The following is a 24,068-nucleotide window of genomic DNA, read 5'->3' as shown; positions in this document are numbered from 1 at the left end:
GGACTGTATAGTGCCATTGTCTGACTGGGAATTCAAAGAATATATTGGGGTTACAAATACCCTCATTTCTTGCTACTGCCATATAGTGCCAGTTTCTGACTGGTAATTCAAAGAATATATTGGGGTTACGTGCACCCACAATTTTTGCTACTGGTATATAGTGCCATTGTCTGACTGGGAATTCAAAGAATATATTGGGGTTACAAATACCCTCATTTCTTGCTACTGGTATATAGTGCCATTGTCTGACTGGGAATTCAAAGAATATATTGGGGTTACAAATACCCTCATTTCTTGCTACTGCCATATAGTGCCAGTTTCTGACTGGTAATTCAAAGAATATATTGGGGTTACGTGCACCCACAATTTTTGCTACTGGTATATAGTGCCATTGTCTGACTGGGAATTCAAAGAATATATTGGGGTTACAAATACCCTCATTTCTTGCTACTGGTATATAGTGCCATTGTCTGACTGGGAATTCAAAGAATATATTGGGGTTATAAATACCCTCATTTCTTGCTACTGCCATATAGTGCCATTGTCTGACTGGTAATTCAAAGAATATATTGGGGTTACGTGCACCCACAATTTTTGCTACTGGTATATAGTGCCATTGTCTGACTGGGAATTCAAAGAATATATTGGGGTTATAAATACCCTCATTTCTTGCTACTGCCATATAGTGCCAGTTTCTGACTGGGAATTCAAAGAATATATTGGGGTTATAAATACCCTCATTTCTTGCTACTGGTATATAGTGCCATTGTCTGACTGGGAATTCAAAGAATATATTGGGGTTATAAATACCCTCATTTCTTGCTACCGGTATATAGTGCCATTGTCTGACTGGGAATTCAAAGAATATATTGGGGTTACAAATACCCTCATCTCTTGCTAGTGCCATATAGTGCCAGTTTCTGACTGGTAATTCAAAGAATATATTGGGGTTACGTGCACCCACAATTTTTGCTACTGGTATATAGTGCCATTGTCTGACTGGGAATTCAAAGAATATATTGGGGTTACAAATACCCTCATTTCTTGCTACTGGTATATAGTGCCATTGTCTGACTGGGAATTCAAAGAATATATTGGGGTTACAAATACCCTCATTTCTTGCTACTGCCATATAGTGCCAGTTTCTGACTGGTAATTCAAAGAATATATTGGGGTTACGTGCACCCACAATTTTTGCTACTGGTATATAGTGCCATTGTCTGACTGGGAATTCAAAGAATATATTGGGGTTACAAATACCCTCATTTCTTGCTACTGGTATATAGTGCCATTGTCTGACTGGGAATTCAAAGAATATATTGGGGTTATAAATACCCTCATTTCTTGCTACTGCCATATAGTGCCAGTTTCTGACTGGTAATTCAAAGAATATATTGGGGTTATAAATACCCTCATTTCTTGCTACTGGTATATAGTGCCATTGTCTGACTGGGAATTCAAAGAATATATTGGGGTTATAAATACCCTCATTTCTTGCTACTGGTATATAGTGCCATTGTCTGACTGGGAATTCAAAGAATATATTGGGGTTATAAATACCCTCATTTCTTGCTACTGGTATATAGTGCCATTGTCTGACTGGTAATTCAAAGAATATATTGGGGTTACGTGCACCCACAATTTTTGCTACTGGTATATAGTGCCAATTTCTAACTGGGAATTCAAAATGCGCAAGGCTCCCGGAAAGGGACGTGGACGAGGCCGTGGGCGAGGTCGGGGGAATGGTTCTGGGGAGCAAGGTAGCAGTGAAGCCACAGGGCGTCCCGTGCCTACTCCTGTGGGGCAGCAAGCATTGCGCCACTCCACAGTGCCAGGGTTGCTTGCCACATTAACTAAACTGCAGGGTACAAACCTTAGTAGGCCCGAGAACCAGGAACAGGTCTTGCAATGGCTGTCAGAGAACGCTTACAGCACATTGTCCAGCAGCCAGTCAGACTCTGTCTCCTCTCCTCCTATTACCCAACAGTCTTGTCCTCCTTCCTCCCAAAATTCCCAAGCTTCACAGAACAATAACCCCAACTGTCCCTGCTCCCCAGAGCTGTTCTCCGCTCCTTTCATTGTCCCTCAACCTGCCTCTCCACGTCACGATTCCACGAACCTAACAGAGGAGCATCTGTGTCCAGATGCTCAAACACTAGAGTCTCCTCCATCTCCGTTCGATTTGGTGGTGGATGACCAGCAAGCCACCCTCATCGACGATGATGTGACGCAGTTGCCGTCAGGGCATCCAGTTGACCGGCGCATTGTGCGGGAGGAGGAGATGAGACAGGAGTTGGAAGAGGAAGTGGTGGATGATGAGAACACTGACCCGACCTGGACAGGGGGGATGTCAAGCGGGGAAAGTAGTGTGGATGTTGAGGCAGGTGCAGCACCAAAAAGGGTAGCTAGAGGCAGAGGCAGAGGTCAGCAGCTTAGGCGAAGCCAGGCCACACCCGGAATCTCCCAAGATGTTCCAGTTCGTACCCAGCCCCGAAAAACTCCCACCTCGAGGGCACGTTTCTCGAAGGTGTGGAGTTTTTTCAAGGAATGCGCCGAGGACAGATATAGTGTTGTCTGCACAATTTGCCTCTCGAAATTGATTAGGGGCTCTGAGAAGAGCAACCTGTCCACCACTTCAATGCGCCGTCATTTGGAATCCAAGCACTGGAATCAGTGGCAGGCAGCAACGGCAGGACAAAGGCCGCCTGCCGTTCACGCCACTGCCACTGCCTCTGCCACTGCCTTTTCCTCTGCCACTGCCACTGCTGACTGTACTGGCGATGCACTCCAGAGGACGAGCCAGGACACCACTTCATCTGCCTCCGCCACTTTGTTGACTTCTCCCTCATCCTGCCCTGTTCCTGTCTTATCTCCTTCTCCTGCACCATCAAAGGCACCATCAGGCGCTTCTTTACAACAACCCACCATCTCTCAGACATTGGAGCGGCGGCAGAAATACACTGCTAACCACCCACACGCGCAAGCCTTGAACGCCAACATCGCTAAACTGCTGGCCCAGGAGATGTTGGCGTTCCGGCTTGTTGAAACTCCCGCCTTCCTGGACCTGATGGCAACTGCGGCACCTCGCTATGCCATCCCTAGCCGTCACTACTTCTCCCGGTGTGCCGTCCCCGCCTTGCACCAGCACGTGTCACTCAACATCAGGTGGGCCCTTAGTTCCACGCTTTGCACAAAGGTCCACTTGACCACCGACGCGTGGACAAGTGCATGCGGACAGGGACGCTACATTTCACTGACGGCACACTGGGTGAATGTAGTTGAGACTGGGACTGCTTCCCAAACTGGCCCGGTGTACCTCGTCTCCCCGCCTAACATTCCTGGCAGGGACACGAGAAGAACACCCCCCTCCTCCTCCTCTACCGCCTCCTCCTCTGCCACTGCCTCCTCCTCCACCACCGCCTCCTCCTCCGCTGTTAGATTGACCCCAGCTACGAGTTGGAAACGTTGCAGCACTGGCGTTGGTAGACATCAGCAGGCTGTGCTGAAGCTGATCAGCTTGGGGGACAGACAGCACACTGCCTCCGAGGTGAGGGATGCCCTCCTCGATGAGACGGCAATATGGTTTGAGCCGCTGCACCTGGGCCCAGGCATGGTCGTTTGTGATAACGGCCGGAACCTGGTAGCAGCTCTGGAGCTTGCCGGACTCCAACATGTTCCATGCCTGGCCCACGTCTTCAACCTAGTGGTGCAACATTTCCTAAAGAGCTACCCCAATGTTCCAGAGCTACTGGTGAAAGTGCGGCGCATGTGCGCCCACTTTCACAAGTCGACAGTAGCCGCTGCTAGCTTAAAATCTCTCCAGCAATGCCTGCATGTGCCACAACACCGGCTTTTGTGCGACGTCCTCACACGCTGGAACTCAACGTTTCAGATGTTGAATAGAGTGGTTGAGCAGCAGAGACCTTTGATGGAATACCAGCTACAAAACCCTAGGGTGCCACAAAGTCAGCTGCCTCAGTTTCACATCCATGAGTGGCCATGGATGAGAGACCTTTGTGACATCCTACGGGTCTTTGAGGAGTCCACAAGGAGGGTGAGCTCTGAGGATGCGATGGTGAGCCTTACAATCCCGCTCTTGTGTGTTCTGAGAGAATCCCTGATTGACATCAGGGATAACTCAGATCACACAGAGGAGTTAGGGATAGCATCCGATCCGTCACAGCTGGAGAGTAGGTCCACACATCTGTCCGCTTCACTGCGTTTAATGGAGGAGGAGGAGGAGGAGGAGGAAGAAGAGTTGTCCGATGATGTGATGGTGATACAGGAGGCTTCCGGGCAACTTCGAATCGTCCCATTGTTGCAGCGCGGATGGGTAGACATGGAGGATGAGGAGGAAATGGAGATTGAACCTTCCGGTGGGGCCAGAGGAGTCATGCCAACTAACACTGTGGCAGACATGGCTGAGTTCATGTTGGGGTGCTTTACAACCGACAAGCGTATTGTCAAAATCATGGAGGACAACCAGTACTGGATCTTTGCTATCCTTGACCCCCGGTATAAAAACAACATCTCGTCTTTTATTCCGGTAGAGGGGAGGGCCAATCGCATCAATGCTTGCCACAGGCAATTGGTGCAGAATATGATGGAGATGTTTCCAGCATGTGACGTTGGCGGCAGGGAGGGCAGTTCCTCCAGTAGGCAACCAAGTTCTCACCGGTCCACACAAACGAGGGGCACACTGTCTAAGGTCTGGGACACCTTGATGGCACCCCCTCGCCAAAGTGCCGCCACGGAGGGTCCTAGTGTCACCAGGCGTGAGAAGTATAGGCGCATGTTGCGGGAATACCTTTCCGACCACAGCCCTGTCCTCTCCGACCCCTCTGCGCCCTACACGTATTGGGTGTCGAAGTTGGACCTGTGGCTTGAACTTGCCCTATATGCCTTGGAGGTGCTGTCCTGTCCTGCCGCCAGCGTCCTATCTGAGAGGGTGTTCAGTGCAGCCGGTGGCATCATCACTGACAAGCGCACCCGTCTGTCAGCTGAGAGTGCCGACCGGCTCACTTTGATAAAAATGAACCACCACTGGATAGAGCCTTCATTTTTGTGCCCACCTGTGTAAAGCACCCCAACATGAAACTCCATGTCTGTACTCAACCTCTCCAATTCCTCTGCATCCTCATACTCATCCACCATAAGCGTTGCACAATTCTGCTAATACTAGGCTCCCTCCACCCTGATTTCCCCCAACTCTGCTGGTTAGAGGCTCCCTCCACCCTGATTTCCACCAACTCTGCTGGTTAGAGGCTCCCTCCACCCTGCTTTCCCACAACTCTGCTGGTTAGAGGCTCCCTCCACCCTGCTTTCCCACAACTCTGCTGGTTAGAGGCTCCCTCCACCCTGATTTCCACCAACTCTGCTGGTTAGAGGCTCCCTCCACCCTGATTTCCACCAACTCTGCTGGTTAGAGGCTCCCTCCACCATGAATTGGTCCAAACTTGGCTGTTTAGAGACTCCCTCCACCATGAATTGGTCCAAACTGGGGTTTTTAGAGGCTTCCTCCACCATGAATTGGTCCAAACTGGGCTGTTTAGAGGCTCCCTCCACCATGAATTGGTCCAAACTGGGGTTTTTAGAGGCTCCCTCCACCATGAATTGGTCCAAACTGGGCTGGTTAGAGGCTCCCTCCACCATGAATTTGCCCAAACTGGGCTGTTTAGAGGCTCCCTCCACCATGAATTTGCCCAAACTGGGCTGTTTAGAGGCTCCCTCCACCATGAATTGGTCCAAACTGGGGTTTTTAGAGGCTCCCTCCACCATGAATTGGTCCAAACTGGGCTGTTTAGAGGCTCCCTCCACCATGAATTGGTCCAAACTGGGGTTTTTAGAGGCTCCCTCCACCATGAATTGGTCCAAACTGGGGTTTTTAGAGGCTCCCTCCACCATGAATTTGCCCAAACTGGGCTGTTTAGAGGCTCCCTCCACCATGAATTTGCCCAAACTGGGCTGTTTAGAGGCTCCCTCCACCATGAATTGGTCCAAACTGGGGTTTTTAGAGGCTCCCTCCACCATGAATTGGTCCAAACTGGGGATTTTTAGAGGCTCCCTCCACCATGAATTTGCCCAAACTGGGCTGTTTAGAGGCTCCCTCCATCATGAATTGGTCCAAACTGGGCTGTTTAGAGGCTCCCTCCACCATGAATTTGCCCAAACTGGGCTGTTTAGAGGCTCCCTCCACCATGAATTGGTCCAAACTGGGGTTTTTAGAGGCTCCCTCCACCATGAATTGGTCCAAACTGGGGTTTTTAGAGGCTCCCTCCACCATGAATTTGCCCAAACTCTGCTGGTTAGAGGCTCAATCCACCCTGATTTTCAAAACAAATGTTGGTGCCAACCTCAACTTACTACAAGGGCTAAATTCACTGCTGGTGACAAGCTCTCCTCACTGCAAGTGCCAAATACACATGTTTCAAGGTGTTTTCCTACTGTCAGAGAGGTGGTATTGAGTGTGTAAAGTGTGTAGTTGTTAGGCAGTGATGTTGGGGTAATAGAGGGTCTTTGGTGTGTTAGATGCCCCCAGACATGCTTCCCCTGCTGTCCCAGTGTCATTCCAGAGGTGTTGGCATCATTTCCTGTGGTGTCATAGTGGACTTGGTGACCCTCCAGACACGGATTTGCGTTTCCCCTTAACGAGTATCTGTTCCCCATAGACTATAATGGGGTTCGAAACCCGTTCGAACACACGAACATTGAGCGGCTGTTCGAATCGAATTTCGAACCTCGAACATTTTAGTGTTCGCTCATCTCTAATTATGACTGTTCAGACACTCTGCACTCACTGACATACAAAGTCAAATATGAAGGAATGAAAGATGTCAGGGCATTACAAACAGCAAGTATTCTACTTTCTTGCATCTGAATTTAATTTAGAGCAGCTCATTCTTTTCAGGGTGAAATTCTAGTTCTAATATCTTAAATATCTAGACGTCACTAATCTGGGTATTTACGTCACTCTTTCTGATGCCCGGTGCGGCAGTCACGTGAATTAAAATCAAACACCTGTGATTTACAACATCTCCTGTAATAGTGATAAGAGTGGCATCTCCATGCCGGTGATCGCCAGTGCCTGAAGCAAGCTCCGGGGCCAGCATAACGTTGGCATGACAACCAGGAGCCCTGTGAAGGCTCCCAGGCCTGTCTGTGCTCTATTTCTATGCATGCTACTCTATGTAGCCTGCAATAGAAATGCAGATATTTTGCAATGCATTAGCATTGTAATTCATTGCAATAGTGATCAGATTCCCCTGGCGGTCTAATAAATGCACTTAAAATGCAAAAAGTAAAAAAATAAATAAATAAATAAAAACTTCAAATCACCCCCTTTCTCTAGAACACATATATATGTACTGTGGTGTAGGGGGGAACCGGAAGCACTGGTTTTCTTTTGCAAACTTTTCTTTATTGTAAAACACAGGGATATGTGTACAGTTTTATGCTGCTAAGAATGTCAAACAAAGGAAAATAAAAGTTCTACGCCTCTCTGGCGGCTAACTAAACAGTTCAGTCCCTTACTAACCAGGGTAAGCCTATCGCTTCCTAATAAACAAAATTTGCAGATAAACAAGGGGTACACATAACCAGCTCTTAGCAGCATCCGCTGTAGCAGACCTCTCTCACACTGGTCAACTGTCCCAGTGTTTCAGTCTCTCCTCCACTAAACAGTACACCTGTGCCACTTACATTCCCTTGCTGGTTTGTTCTCAAGCTTAGGGTATATTCACACGATGTAACGTGGCGCTGATTCTGACACGTAAACTCGTGTCAAAGTCAGCACTGCAAAACAGAATCCCATTGACTTCAATGGGTTCCGTTTAGCACGCGTAACACATTGAAATCAATGGGAGGCTTTTTCATTTATTTCAATGTGTTACTCGCGCTAAATGGAACCCATTGAAGTCAATGAGATTCTGTTTTGCAGCGCTGACTCTGGCCCGAGTTTACGTGTCAGAATCAATGCCGCGTTACATCGTGGGAATGGAACCTTAGAGTGGACAGCCCTGCAGGACTGGCCTGAACTCCTACTCCAGTCCGGGACCTAAAAAACTAATTGCCCGAGCATACAGCAACAACCTTGAAGAAATATAGCGATTCTCCCAGACTATACCTTTCTCAACCTCACAGTACTTAAATACTCTGAAACACCTACACATTAGGTATCCCTGTATCAGAAAACGCCCACTCTACAGATCTATAAAAATATTTTTCCTGTATGATAAACGTAGCGGGGGAAAAAAGTCAAAAGTGGCAAACAACAGGTTTTTTTTACTGTTTTGTCTCTGATAAAAATTTTTATAAAAAGTGATCAAAGCAATAGCAATTCCCCAAAATGGTATAACTAAAAATTACACCTGGTCCCACAAAAAAAGACTCTCTATGCATCCCCGTACATGGAAGAATAAATAAGTTGTCAGAATAGAAAAAAAACAATTTGGCATAGTTTTGGAATTTTGTTCAGTGGTAAAAAGATAAATCAAATCATATAACTGTGGTATCCCTGGGATCATACTGACACATAGAATACAGATGACATGTGATTTTGGCTGCACAGTGAACGCCGTAAAAATTAAGCTTGTAAGAAAGTCGCACAAATGCATTTTTTCTTCAAATCCACTCCATTCTGAATTTTTTTTCCAGATTCCCAGTACATTGTACAAAATAAATAATGGTAGCATCATGAAGAAAAATTTGTTCCACAAACATTAAAACCTCATATGGCTCTGAGGGCGGAAAAATAAAAAAGTTATGGGGTTTGGAAGATGAGAAGTAAAAAATGAAAATCGAAAAATGTCCATGGTGGGAAGGGGTTAATGCTCCACAAAATACATTGCCAAATAGTAAAAAAAAAGGAAATTTGTGGGCTGGGAAACAATACAATTGCACCATTGTTTTTTGTATTTTGTTTTTACAGCATTCACCGCATACAAAAAATAACACAACACTTTATTCTGTAGGTTAGAGTGCACACAAACAAAATGGATATAGTTTTTATTTACTAGTAGAAAAAAATGATAAACTTTTCTCAAAACAAAATTTGCTTTGCAATGCCATATTCTGACACTTGGAACTGTTCTATTTATCCGTTGCAATGTTTATCCAAGGTAGGGCAGCAAATGCGTGTATATGTTATGTTATGCTTCATGAATTTATTGAAGTGATAAGGCTGGGGCCCCATGGGTCATAAACGCTGCGATTTGCGTGTGGCGGAAATACCGCGGAAAAAAATCGCTGCATTTTACAGTAAATGCAAAGTGAATGGGATTCATGTGAATCCCATGGCCACTCTGCATTTAAAACCACAGCACAGACACTGCGATTTCGAAAACCGGCGTGATTTTGGAAATCTCAGCATGTCAATTATACCTACTGAAAGCGTCTTTCCCGTAGCTATAATTGTAACAGAAAGTCCATGGAGGAAAACTCTGTGAACTTTCTGTTCAAAGCACTGTGAGAAGAACCTTGATGCGTTCTCGCCATGGTTTTTCCCGTCTCATGGGGCCTTAGCCTAACACTGTTTGTCTATGTTCATGACTATTGCAAAGTCTCAGGTTATTTCCCTTTGTCAGGCTGGAATAACACATTATGATACATATTAGTAGTAGCTTTACTGTCTAAGGAGCCATGGGGGGACATATTAAAGTGCGATGCTTGCATGGGCATTGGACTGTGTGATGGGCCACCGAAGGACATTATATTATATGAGGCCACTAGGGATGCATTATACTGTGTGAGGGCCACTTAGGGGGATTCTACTATGTGGGGGAAATTGAGGGAGCATTATCATTGGAGCAGGTCAGGTATTTTTAAGCAGTGGTAACGGGGATGGGGGAAGTCTTGAAACGTCTGCACTGGGCTCAACAATGTGGTATAGACCCTGCTGTCATTATTTGCAGCTGTTACCAGTAAGTGTCTGCTGTATGATCACCTGAGCCCTATATATATATATATATATATATATATATATATATATATATATATATATATATATATAATGTTATATAAACATCATGTAACCTTTTGGGAAGGTGTTTTGACATCCAGATCATTCTTGGATAATTCTACTAACATGTTTTCCAATCAGGTTCTTTTGTCAAAGTAATTGATGCATTACAGGTGGGCTATAGGTTGGGTCTCAACATATATAGGTAGCTGGGTTTCACTTGGATCGAACATTCTTAGGGCTATGATTAAGGGATACCGCATCCCGAAACGCGTCGGCCATCTGGTCTGAACATGTAACAGCAGCGTTTTTTTATTGTACCACGTTGTGTGTTTTCTACCTTTGTCACTTATCTATCTGTCTGGATTTTAACATGGATTATTAAAAGTTAATTTTTACCACAACCAAGAGCTGCGGATCCACTCTCTCTACATACATGCATGGATATTTAAACTTCTACAAGTCCAGAAGTCGGGGATCGTGCACCTGGTCTGTTGGTTAGGTGAGCTGGATTAGTCAATTTACGTTTTCTATTTAAAAAACAGTATAAAGTATATGTCTATAAGTCTATTTAATGTACATCTTTCAGTCATAACTGTACTATGGACAATACTTTCCCAGCATACTTACTAGGAATTATAATAAAGAACATTTATTTTATGATCCTACAAATCTATTTTAACTATGGAATCTATCCAATCTAATTAAATGCTTATCAATAGATAGTCTCACTGAAAATGAAAAAAAGACTTCTCATTTTATATAATATTCATTTTAATAAAACTTTGCAGGATTAAGATTTATGATTCACATTTCACATTAAAAAAAAAGCAAAAAAAAAAAAAAAAAGAGGCTCTATTTCCTTTGAATGGCAACAACATATTAGTGTTAGGTCGCGGCACACAGTATCTTTTCATTAAACAGAAAATATTTCTAGTTTATTAAGAGTGAAAATTTAGTTGTAAAATAGTATCAAAATGTTTAAAAAATAATGACTAGAGATGAGCGAGTAGTACTCGATCGAGTAGGTATTCGATCGAATACTACGGTATTCGAAATACTCATACTCGATCGAGTACCACTCGCTGTTCGAATGTAAAAGTTCGATGCAGAACCAGCATTGATTGGCCGAATGCTATACAGTCGGCCAATCAACGCTGGTTCTTCTCCTACCTTTAGAAGTCTTCTCCGTGCAGCTTCCCCGCGGCGTCTTCCGGCTCTGAATTCACTCTGCCAGGCATCGGGCCTGGGCAGAGCCAACTGCGCAGTCGGCTCTGCCCAGGCCCGATGCATGGCAGAGTGAATTCAGAGTCGGAAGACGCCGCGGGGACGCTGAAAGGAGAAGACTTCATGGAGGATCCAGCTCGACCCTCACTCGTGGACTTGGTAAGTATAATTTGATTAAACGAGCATTTTCCTGCCATAGACTATAATAGGGTTCGATATTCGATTCGAGTAGTCGAATATTGAGGAGCTACTCGAAACGAATATCGAACCTCGAACATTTTACTGTTCGCTCATCTCTAATAGTGACCCATTTGCTTTACATTTTTCATGCATATTTACCATTTACTACCTAACTCCTTGGGGCTCTCTGTGCAGATATACCAGACCTAGGTCTCAAAGGGATTTCTGGAATTACAGTATAGAATTATACTTTGCATAGATCATCAATTGAAGATCTGTGAGGGTCTGACACCCAGGACTCATGGATCAACTGTTGTTGGTGAAGTGGCAGCAATGCTCCCTGACTGCCACTTCTGGTTCACAGTCCATGTCAATTTCATCAGTCTAATATCCTGATCACAGCTCAGTCCCATTCAAGTGAATGACCTGAATGGCGCTATGCAAATATGCAATGCTTTACTTGAAAAGTTACTGAAGAAGCTACAGTTGTCACATGAATTCTGCAGCCTCTTAAAACAGCTGATCAGCAGGGGCACTGGGTGCAAGACCCCTGACAATCTAAGGACATTATGCTAAAGCTTGGGAAACCTCTCTAAATAAGAAAGAATAGTACAAGTAATACGGCATGTGACACAAGCTGTCTCTTGTTGAAAAGTCAAGTTATAAGCTTTAAAAACTTTAAATTGGCATATGCAACTGTACCTAAACAAGTCATGGTGGGGGGAGCAGCTTCATCTAGTGACACAGCTATGTGACTAGTTAAGGTAAATTTGCATATGCTAATCCATGGGTTCCCTTTAAATTTGTGGACCGTTGCATAGTGACAGTTTTTTGAATGCAAAATCTTTCTATGGTCTGGCACTTGGCAGAAACCCAACCGGATAATTCAGGAAACAGGACCTTTCACCGACCCACCAACTTGACATCTTACCATCTGTTAACAGGTGCAGCTCCATTGATTTTAGCACAGTTGGATGTTTTTCTTTAGTCACCACATTTCCCAAGCAATCAATGGAGTTAGTTTTGATGCCTGATATGCTACACAGTCTCTATACTGTCAGATGGGCAGAGTCAGGCAGGAGCAGGCAAACGAGCATGTCCCAGATCTCCAATCAGAGATGGACAGTGTCAAAGCTCAGTATTGCCCCCTCCCCCCTTGTCTGCTCCTACCCAGGGGTGAACCTAGCTCCTCTGCTGCCTGAGATGAACTATAGAAAGGTGCCCCCCTCTCAAAAAAGGCTATCTTTAGTTGCATGAAAGGATCCCCTGATAAGGACATACCCCTTCATTGGCTGATCAAAAAATCCCCTTATTGGACTCCCTATATAGTACCCCCCCCCCCCCCTTTGTTTGGCCACCACACGACAGACAACCATTTTTTTAGACCCACCACATGGTATATAATGCCCTTTTTCTGGCCTTCCACAAGATATATGAGCCCTTTTGTTAGCCCCCCCCCCACACACACACACACACACACACACAAAATATGACACCCCTTTTCTTGTCCCAAGAATAAATTATTCCGTTTTTTATGTCTCCCCCACAGTATATGACCACTATTTTTCCCCCTACAAAGTATATGACTCCTTTTTATGGCCCCCACACAAACTATATGACTCCCTTCCCCCCCCACACACACACACACAGCATATGATCACCCTATTTATAGGTCCTACAGATCTCCTTTTATACCATTCACACAGTATATTATCCCCCTTTTTTTAAAACCCCTATTTTTTTTACACATACACCACCACCACCACTAAGTTTAGGACTGCTCTTTTTCACATACTCCACCCATATACATTTTTACTCACCTGTCCTAATATATATATATATATATATATATATATATATATACACACACAGTGTATATATATATATATATATATATACAGTCCTATGAAAAAGTTTGGGCACCCCTATTAATCTTAATCATTTTTAGTTCTAAATATTTTGGTGTTTATAACAGCCATTTCAGTTTGATATATCTAATAACTGATGGACACAGTAATATTTCAGGATTGAAGTGAGGTTTATTGTACTAACAGAAAATGTGCAATATGCATTAAACCAAAATTTGACCGGTGCAAAAGTATGGGCACCTCAACAGAAAAGTGACATTAATATTTAGTAGATCCTCCTTTTGCAAAGATAACAGCCTCTAGTCGCTTCCTGTAGCTTTTAATCAGTTCCTGGATCCTGGATAAAGGTATTTTGGACAAACAATTCAAGTTCAGTTAAGTTAGATGGTCACCGAGCATGGACATCCCGCTTCAAATCATCCCACAGATGTTCAATGATATTCAGTTCTGGGGACTGGGATGGCCATTCCAGAACATTGTAATTGTTCCTCTGCATGAATGCCTGAGGATTTGGAGCGGTGTTTTGGATCATTGTCTTGCTGAAATATCCATCCCCGGCGTAACTTCAACTTCGTCACTGATTCTTGAACATTATTCTCAAGAATCTGCTGATACTGAGTGGAATCCATGCGACTCTCAACTTTAACAAGATTCCCGATGCCGGCATTGGCCACATAGCCCCAAAGCATGATGGAACCTCCACCAAATTTTACAGTGGGTAGCATGTGTTTTTCTTGGAATGCTGTTTCTTTTTGGACGCCATGCATAATGCCTTTTTTTTATAACCAAACAACTCAATTTTTGTTTCCAAAATGAAGCTGCCTTGTCCAAATGTGCTTTTTCATACCTCAGGCAACTCTATTTGTGGCGTACGTGCAGAAACGGCTTCTTTCTCATCACTCTCCCATACAGCTTCTATTTGTGCAAAGTGCGCTGTATAGTTGACCGATGCACAGTGACACCATCTGCAGCAAGATGATGCTGCAGCTCTTTGGAGGTGGTCTGTGGATTGTCCTTGACTGTTCTCACCATTCTTCTTCTCTGCCTTTCTGATATTTTTCTTGGCCTGCCACTTCTGGGCTTAACAAGAACTGTCCCTGTGGTCTTCCATTTCCTTACTATGTTCCTCACAGTGGAAACTGACAGGTTAAATCTCTGAGACAACTTTTTGTATCCTTCCCCTGAACAACTATGTTGAACAATCTTTGTTTTCAGATCATTTGAGAGTTTTTTTGAGTAGCCCATGATGCCACTCTTCAGAGGAGATTCAAATAGGAGATCAACTTGCAATTGGCCACTTTAAATACCTTTTCTTATGATTGGATACATCTGGCTATGAAGTTCAAAGCTCACTGAGGTCACAAAACCAATTTTGTGCTTCAGTAAGTCAGTAAAAAGTAGTTAGGGGAATTCAAATCAATAAAATGATAAGGGTGCCCATACTTTTGCACCGGTCAAATTTTGGTTTAATGCATATTGCACATTTTCTGTTAGTACAATAAACCTCATTTCAATCCTGAAATATTACTGTGTCCATCAGTTATTAGATATATCAAACTGAAATGGCTGTTGCAAACACCAAAATATTTAGAACAAAAAATGATTAAGATTAATAGGGGTGCCCAAACTTTTTCATAGGACTGTATATATTCTTTCAGTGGCACACAACACACTGTCCAAGTACTGTAAGGCACTTCCGCAATGGATACAAATATTTCCATAGTTTTACATTGGAAGAACTGGGACATGGGAAACCTGATCCAAATTCAGGAGGTACCTGACTTTTAGGCCATCTAATTGTGTCTTAGATGTTTCTAATCTGATATAATTAATGTTGTGTCAGGGTCTGGGGTTGCTGGGTGGGGTGGCATAGACACACAAGTCCAGATTCTTTTAGTCCAAAACAAAGGTAGACTTTATTTTTACTCAAAAAGGTAGTGCAGCAACAAAAGGAAACAATACAAAAATAAATCCCTGCCCGGCTAGGCACTAACTAAACATAGAATAGGTTACCTCACCTAGAATAACAAATCCAAAAAGCCAGTAGAATCATTCAGGACACAGCTCCAAAAATATGACATCTCTGTCAGCTCTCCAGCCAAACTCTGCCCAAGGTCTGCTGCTGGAGTTGACTTCTTAAGCCTCCTTGACGAGGAAACTCTCTACAGCTGATTCGCTGCCGGAACATCTCCAAAGTGTGGACTGGAGGTCCCACTACCAATCCTATCTGTCATTCCTAAAAATCCAGCCCAGTAACTGGAACTTTGAAATAACTCTCAGCAGACAATAGTTATCTGCTGAGAAATGTTCTTCCTGGAGTTTTCTCATCTCACCCACCTTAGTAGTCTGGGTGAAATGTACACCCCCTCCATTACCTGACCAGCCATCAGCTTACAGTTGATATATGTGATAAAGCATCCTTAAGAGGCAGGGTTGCAGCTGAAGATGGAGGCGTCGCTGGAGAGAGCTCTCTAGCAGCAGTGGGGACGCCCCCCATCACCGTTTGAGTGCTGGGGCCTTCCCCCATTGCTGCGGAGAACTCATTTGCATACCGGTTAAAACCGGTATTTCTAAGGAACGACACCACGGAGACCATGTCTAAAGGTAAGAGACGATGTCTAAAGCAAAAAAAAAAAGCGAGAAGTAGTGTAGAGTGGTAGAATCCCTTTAACTTCTTCCCCCCCTCCCACCTCTCATGCTCTCCCCACCCCCATTTCTTATTCTACTAAGGATGTTTTTTGAGTTGGTTATGCCAATGATATATAGTACACACTATAGTACACTATAGATGAATGTGTATCATTTGGACGTGACACTGAACATTAAGCAGAATTTATGATAACACTCTTAGCCCCTAAGCACACACCTATACACCATGCTTCACTATATACATGATGTCTAAAGTTATACCACAAACCAACTATCAATGCTACCTTGCATTGGTAGTATTACTATTTGTGAATTGGCAGTTGCTTAAATCTAATGCTGCATGCACACAGAGTTACGCCGGGCTTGTAAAAATACTCATTCACAGCCGTACACGCGAGCGCTGCGGACGGATCCCGAACACTTCCCATTCACTTCAATGGGGGCGCCCGTAACGCCGGTGTTACGAGCGCTCCCATTGAAGTGAATGGGAAGTGTTCCGGAACCGTCCACTCAGCTCGCATGTATGGCAGTGAATGAGTATTTTTACTAGCTCAGCGTAACTCTGTGTGCATGCAGCCTAACTGTGTTTTAATGAAGAAAAAACAAAACAAAAGCCAATAAAAAGAGTTTTTGAAGAAAATAAAAATATTACCGCACTTTACCCACAATGCAATATTTTTATTTTTTTTTTAATTCTTATTTTATTGAGATTTTTACAGATTTTACAATGAAGGGTTCACCAATATGTAGCATAACAAAAGAAATTGCAATATTTAATAAAATAGGTGGTAGTATTTTGTACAGACCCAGTAAACCCCCTCTTTCCCTATGCCTATAGGTTGTAACAGTGAGTACTATACTGCTGCCAAAAAACCCTGGGCTTGGCCTGTTCCAAGTTCAAATCAGTAAGGCACAGAGCTGCACTGGAGACTATCCTGCTTCATACAGCCCCAGCATCAGACAGCTCTGCTTGCAAACCATATTAACAGCCACTCGCATTGCACACAGTTACCTTATCCCCGTCACTAGCTTTCTGCAGCTTACAGTCAGCTACTGTCTGCTGGCCCAAGCATAGTCTGGAACTAGGGGTTCAACACAGAGGGGGCAAACATATCCAAGTGGGCCTACGTATATCAATATTATCATTATACAGTAACCATATATTGGTTGATATGGCTCTGCACAGGCTTCTGCTTATGATTTAAGTGAATACACTAGATGAAAGATTTAGTTACATACATGTTTCATCAGTGACTTTAATCGGTCACATTTTCCCTATATTAATAGTGCGCCCTATATCCACCTGTCTCCAATGGCTCCCTCATGTAACTAATATCCTCCTATGAATAACTCATAATAAGTCGGCGGAAGAAAGTTGTAAAACACTATGTTGACTTGCCATATTATGACTCCAGCCCAGCATTATGGCTCCTGTTATGAAGATATGCCCATAAACAGGGGCATAACTATTGGGATAGCAGCAGTAGTGGCTGGCACAAGACCCGGGACATTAGGGTTCTGGTGACAGCCGCTACCTCTGCATTATTTTATTTTATTTTTTTTAATAGGCCATTACTGGCTGATCTTACTCCAGTCAGTAATGGGTACTATTTACTTACATCGCCATGAGTAAGGAGCAATTGCCTTGAAATGCATAGGCGTCCAGTGCACCACTATGTTTCGTGTTTTACATTGTCCCCGTCACTACATGTCGTAAGTGTGTTTTTCCATTTTTACTTTTTCTGGTTTCTTGTCCACTGTGTATTTTTATATACATTTTTCTACATTAAAGGCTACGTTTTATTGAATTAACTTGTCATTGGTGCTGAAACATTTTTGTATTTCCAGTTTTTGCCTGAACCGGGAGGATTCTTTTTCGAGCACCTGACAATGTTTTTCTCCTGGTCCACATGTTGTTTCTCTGGGCTGTGAACCATTGTTTTCTTTTTGGATACTATTTACTTACATCTCCTGGCTCCAGGCAGGCTTCAGGCCTATTTGTGTGATGTCCCTGACGTCACATGGCTGGGGCCTACATCCTTAAGCGTCGTGACGTAGAACTGGGTCAAGTGACATCCCGTACATCATTGAAGATGGCTGACATCAGCAGGGACCGCACCGTAGCCAGTGGTTTTAACAGTGTTTTTTATGTTTGTATCCTCCCCTGGATCTCCGATTATTATACTTGAGAGTCTGAAAAGACTCTTGAGTATAATAATTGTTCTTGGGTGTCCACAATGGGGCATAATACTGTGTACAGGGACCACTATGGGGTATAGTACTGTGTGCAGGGGCCACTATGGGGCAAAATACTGTGTGCAGGGGCCACTATGGGGCAAAATACTGTGTGCAGGGGCCACTATGGGGCATAATACTGTGTTCAAGGGCCACTAGGGGAAATAATACTGTGTGCAGGGGCCACTAAGGGAAATAATACTGTATGTAGGGACCACTATGCGGCATAATAGTGCATGCAGGAATGCGGGGGGGGGGGGGGTTGGTCGGGGTCTTCGGTGCCAGTCTGGGGGGGAAGGCCATGTCAAAAGTTTGCCACAGGGTCCCGCCATTTCTAGTTACACAACTTCCCCTAAATTATGGAGGTTATACCCATTTTCAGTAAACTACATATTTCAGGTTGATTATGCTTTTTAATCTTTGAAGTTAAGCCTTGCCACATTCACAGTCTAGCTTTCTACAGAAGATTGCCAAGGTAATTTTTTTATTTGCTGGCAAGGAGTTTTTTTCCTTAGGTTCTAGGAAGAAGAAAAAGGTGGTTAGTTGCATGTGGCTAGATTTAATGAGCTGCTGATTGATGTTATTCTGAGATCCCCTTTCAGGAGAGAGGATTTGCTTCATACGGTGTCTGGACACTGAATCACATCAATTTTATATAGCAGCACAAATCAATGCAATGTTTTAGAATCTCACTATATTCAGAAGCATGAAATAGGCAACATTCTGAACATAATGGCATAGCATGAGTTGGTATATAGTTGTATAATATATTCCTGGTTTTGGACATTATGCTATGCAGAGTTATGAATGATTAAATTATAGAAATATTTTATTAGTTATAATTACAGATTTGTATATTTTGGTCTGTATGGGCATTTCCAAAAATTAATTCTATTACATTATATCATGAATATAATTTTCACAGTTAGATTTAGGCAAATTACAAATGTTGAAATAGAATTATTCTAATTTGTTGTATGTTGTCAATGTATTCATTTTAAGGAACTTTAAAATTCTCGTGACTCACTAGAAAATGCTTACAAAAGTACAAAAGATAATACATGCCTTGACTCTCGAATTGTCAAATATGCGATGCGAACGTCAAGAAAGAATGACTACGGGAGTTAGCAAGAAAATAACTTTTTTTGTTGGTAAAATAATAGAAAACACTAACAATGGCATGTAATTGCAGGAAATGATTGCAATGTTTGCCAACTCTTTCCTATCTTCATCATTATATAGGTGTATAATATGCAAGCAGTGTCAGAAAATAATAAAGAAAAAATACTATTATGTTGAATGACCATTACTTAGGCTAGAACGTAAAAGAAATGCACAGCATATAAGGATACCGGAATAATGCGGACAAAGTTAACAGTTCTAACAATGACGTCAGTTTTCACAATTTTCTCTACTGCTGTTCTCCTCTTTCAAGCTAAGGCCCTGCGTAGAAAGCCTCAGCTAAAAAGCGTTGCAGAAAAGACTGCGGCGCAAACTCGTTGCCTTTTTTTTTTTTTACAGATAGTCTGCAAGTTATATGGAAAACGCCTGCATTTCCATAGATAAAATTGACATGCTGCGATTTACAAAAATTAAAGATTTGGAAATCGCAGCATTTCCGCTTTGGATATTTTTCTACAATGTGTAGATGGGATTAATCACAATCCCATCCATTTTGCAGGTACTGTAAAATTCTGTGTATTTTTCCGTGGCATTTCTGCTGCATCCAAATAACAGTGTTTCCGCATCCTGGTGCCCCAGCCTAAGGCTAAGGCCTCACCTAGTGAAATACAGCTAAAGTAGGGGCAACACGGTGGCTCAGTGGTTAGCACTGCAGCCTTGTAGCGCTAGAGTCCTGGATTTGAATCCCACCAGGACTAACATCTGCAAGGAGTTTGTATGTTCTCCCCGTGTTTGTGTGGATTTCCTCCCATTCTGTAAAGACATACTGATAGGGGGAAAAAATGCACATTGTGATCTCTATATGTGGCTCACAATCTACATTAAAGAAAAAAAGATACAGCTAAAGTGTGTTTTTTTTTCTCTAAAGAGGAGGTGCTAAGAAATAGAGGTGGTGAATAAAATATTCTGAATGGTATCAAATAATAAAAGAAGTAAACAGCATATAAAAAAACACCCAAAGAAAATATATTGAACGTTCAGAAACTGTGGGAAAAAAAATCTATCTGTGATAGAATCCATGGATCATCACATATAATGGGATGCTAAAAACTTGGTGGAGGTGGATGAATTGTCTGGTCAATTACAAGTGAAAAAATAAGCTGATGTAAATGATGTAAAATAATAAAAATAGTAATACCTTCCTTAGCAAATCCCAACAGTCTCTGTCCCAACCATTTTGCTTATATCTAGTTATGTGTAATGGTTTACATCTGAAATGTATCAACAATTGCCGTAATGGCTTTAACTTTGATCAAAAATAAACCTTTGAAGAAATTTGTATGATGTGCTGTAGTCCTGAACTTTTCATACTGAGTAAAAGCCTCAAGAGATGTAAGAACTATTCGCCAATACATTAATTGGACATGACAAATGAGTGTAAATATCACCTTATACAGATAACATTTGGAAGAAAAGATACATGGTCCAGATTCAATGGATATTATTTGCAAGTGTTTGCTGTGGGGCTGTTTCAGAGAATAAGTAATGTCAATGATACTATATATTCTAGCTATGTCACATGTATATTGAATGTCTTCAGCCATTGAGTAATAAATAATGTTTATTAGTTGTAATGGGAGTAATATTGATCAATTGTTGCAGTTCTTGTTTATGATGTTTTGCTGTATGCCTTTAACCAGTTAGTAATAAATAGTGTTTATTAGTTGTACTGGTAGAAATATTGATGTGTCTTGCAATCCTTAAAGATTTATTCCCATATCTGCAAAACATAACCAAGACTAAGTCTACATTCACACGACAGCGATTAATGGTTGTGTGGCATCCTTTTTTTTTTGACGGACGTCACATGGCAGCATTGAATTCAATACCAGTGAATGGGGGCTATTCACATGACTATTATTCTAATGATCCGTTGTAAAGGACTGCTAAAATATAGCTAATTTCCTATTTTTGTCCGTTTTCGCGGATCCCTCCATACACTCAATTATATGAGGAATCTGTGCAAACACGTACCCCTCAAATGCAGGCCAGCTATGAAATTCGACGTTTTACACTGCTGTTTTGCACCTTGGTTGTCTAACTGTAGCCTAAGACAGATTGCACATGGCTGTGTGCTAACCGCTGGCCATAAATGAATGGCTTGGGCGGCGCACAGGTGACGCACAGATGTCATCATGTGTCGCCCATTCACTGGTCGAGCTTTTCCCGGTCCTTTTAGTTAATAAATAGGAGCCACGGAAGCACGACTGCAAAATCAGACAGAAATAGGACCTGTTCCATATTTTGAGGCCCAGAATTCACAGTCATGTGTAGGGGCCCATAGAAATAAATAGGTCACTGACCATTCATACAGTCATCTGGAAGGTGCTTAGGACTAATAGCTGGCTGATCCGTAGGGTAGAACCTATATGAACAGCCGAATGGTTCCATTATCTGCTATAGACATTAAGGGAAGCAAGGGAAACGGCATAGCACATTAAGCTGTGGAGCTACACAAACAGTACTTCTCAGCTGTGCTACACTGTTTCTGTAGCTCTCATTTACCTCTGGAGGAACAGCACCCACCAGCGCCATTTAGCTGTTTTTGTAAAACCCACAATTCTTGTCGGTACTTGTGTTCATAAGCGTTATACTGTATTATCACCAACAATCAGAAATAGATAATGCTACTACCATGGTTTGCCAAAAGTAAGACATCCCACAAACATAAGACCTACTCCAATTGCATAATAGCTAAGAAATATAAGGCCTCCTCTGAAAATAAGACCCATTGATTTAGCAATCATTGCTATAGCTGTCACATCACCGCATAGTTCCCCCCCCCCCCCCGCCACATACGATGCTCAGTGTATGCACAGTGGGCTTCTTCCAGCTCATCTTACAGCAGCAGGGGCATTGAATACCGGCACAGCAGCGGTGTTGGCGGCAGGCTATCTCATGCACAGTGTTCAGCCGGCTGCAATTCTTTTCTTCATATGGAAATGGTATGTTTTTTGCACAGCAAGTGCATCATCCCATAGGTAAGAACTTGGTTTATTTAATCAGATAACGCTAATGGGGAGTGGGGAAGGGGGTGGTGCGGCAATGTGATGGCTGGGACAGGCTAAACTGGTTAGAAAACTGGCTTCTGTAGCATATGGAGGACAGGGTGGCGGAAGTTGTCAGCAGTGTTCAAGCAACTGTAGGGGTTAGTGCCCCCTGGTGACCGTAAGCAGTAACAGCTGGTACCTATAACCGGTATACATTTCATGCATCTATCTGTGAGAGATTCTCAGCATCAATCTGACAGTTTCTCTGACAAGTTTTAGTGACAGTGTCCAGACCCTTTTATTTTGGGACTCGTGTTTGGGAACCAGGCAGTTAACAGCCCTTATTTTTTGGCGTGCTGTGTGAGAGTTAGGCACTTACCATCCCTTATTGCTTCAGGCCTGGTGGGTTATTTGAGTGTGTCTCTTTTGGGGGTGCCTGCTTTTCTGGTGAAGGGTCTGCCCACTACCTTACTATGATACAGTACATGAAATATACTGTACTGGAATCGGTATTTTTATCCCTACGGTAGACGACATGAGTGCAAAAAAGAAACAACTATTTTGCCAAGTACAAGAAAGGAATTGTGGAGGACGCTTGGGCAAAAATATTGCTGTTTTCTGCAAAGAGAAGCTGTTGGATAATCGATCGGTCCAAAAATGGCGAGCAGCTTACGATAACCTCAATCAACAAGTAGACAATGGAGATACTAAGAAGCGCAAGTGTGGGTCAGGTCGGCAACCATTATTTTCTGAGCTGGAAGACCTGATCTGTGAATGGGTTGCTGACAGGAGGGCAAAGGCTTTGGTTGTGAGAAGGGCTCAGATTCATGAATTTGCCCTTGCTATGCTGCCACAGTTCAAAATAGGCCCTGAAGAATTCAGAACATCTAAACACTGGCTGGATGGCTTTCTCCAGCAAAGTGATTTGTCTTTAGGAAGTTGGACAACAATGTTTGAGCTGGAAGATGCTGAAATTATTGAACATGCATTTATATTCAAGTCCTTTATTGATGACGCTGACTTTTCTAAATACAATCTTTCCAACATGATTGCTATGGATGAAACTGAAGTGTTTATGAACCAAGGATCTACAAACTCAATTGATGAGCAGGGTGTATCCTCAATCTACATTCCCTCCACTGGTTACAAAAGTGCACTTGTTACCTGTATTTTGGCAATTCATCTGGATGGCACTAAAGTCCCACCTTTAATCATTACTAAGAGACAAAAAGGATAAAATTGAACGTATTTCAGATATTTTTATTCTTGAAACTGAAAAAGCATGGGAAACACAAGCAGTTATAAGAAAGTGGGCCAATTTAATGCTGCCGCTTGTTATGCGAGGGAGCCAAAGAGGTCTGCTAGTCTGGGATGCAGCAAGCACACAGCTCGCTAAAGACATGAAGACATTTCTTCACAAAAGAAAAATAGATCATATAATGATTCCCGTGGGAATGTCGACCTATCTCCAGACTCTCAATATCGCAGTAAACAAGCCATTCAAGGACAATGTGCACATGGAAATGAATGACTGTTGAAAATAGAATGGAGAGAAATCAGCGTGGAAACTTTGTAAAGCCTAAACTTGGGTGAAGAATTCATAGGATAAAATCACTGATATCTGCGTTGTAAATGCGCTACGAGCAGGCTACCTGGACAAGAGGTACTCATTTCAGGAAAGTGCTATTGCTAAACATGAGAGATTAGGGCCATTAATTCTAAAAGAAATGGAGTCATAAGAAATTCACCATGAAACTCAGGGTTTGGAGAGTTATGATGGCG

The sequence above is a fragment of the Leptodactylus fuscus genome, chromosome 2, assembly GCF_031893055.1.
Source record: "Leptodactylus fuscus isolate aLepFus1 chromosome 2, aLepFus1.hap2, whole genome shotgun sequence".
Lineage (NCBI taxonomy): Eukaryota > Metazoa > Chordata > Amphibia > Anura > Leptodactylidae > Leptodactylus > Leptodactylus fuscus.
Note: the sequence above shows the minus strand (reverse complement) of the source record.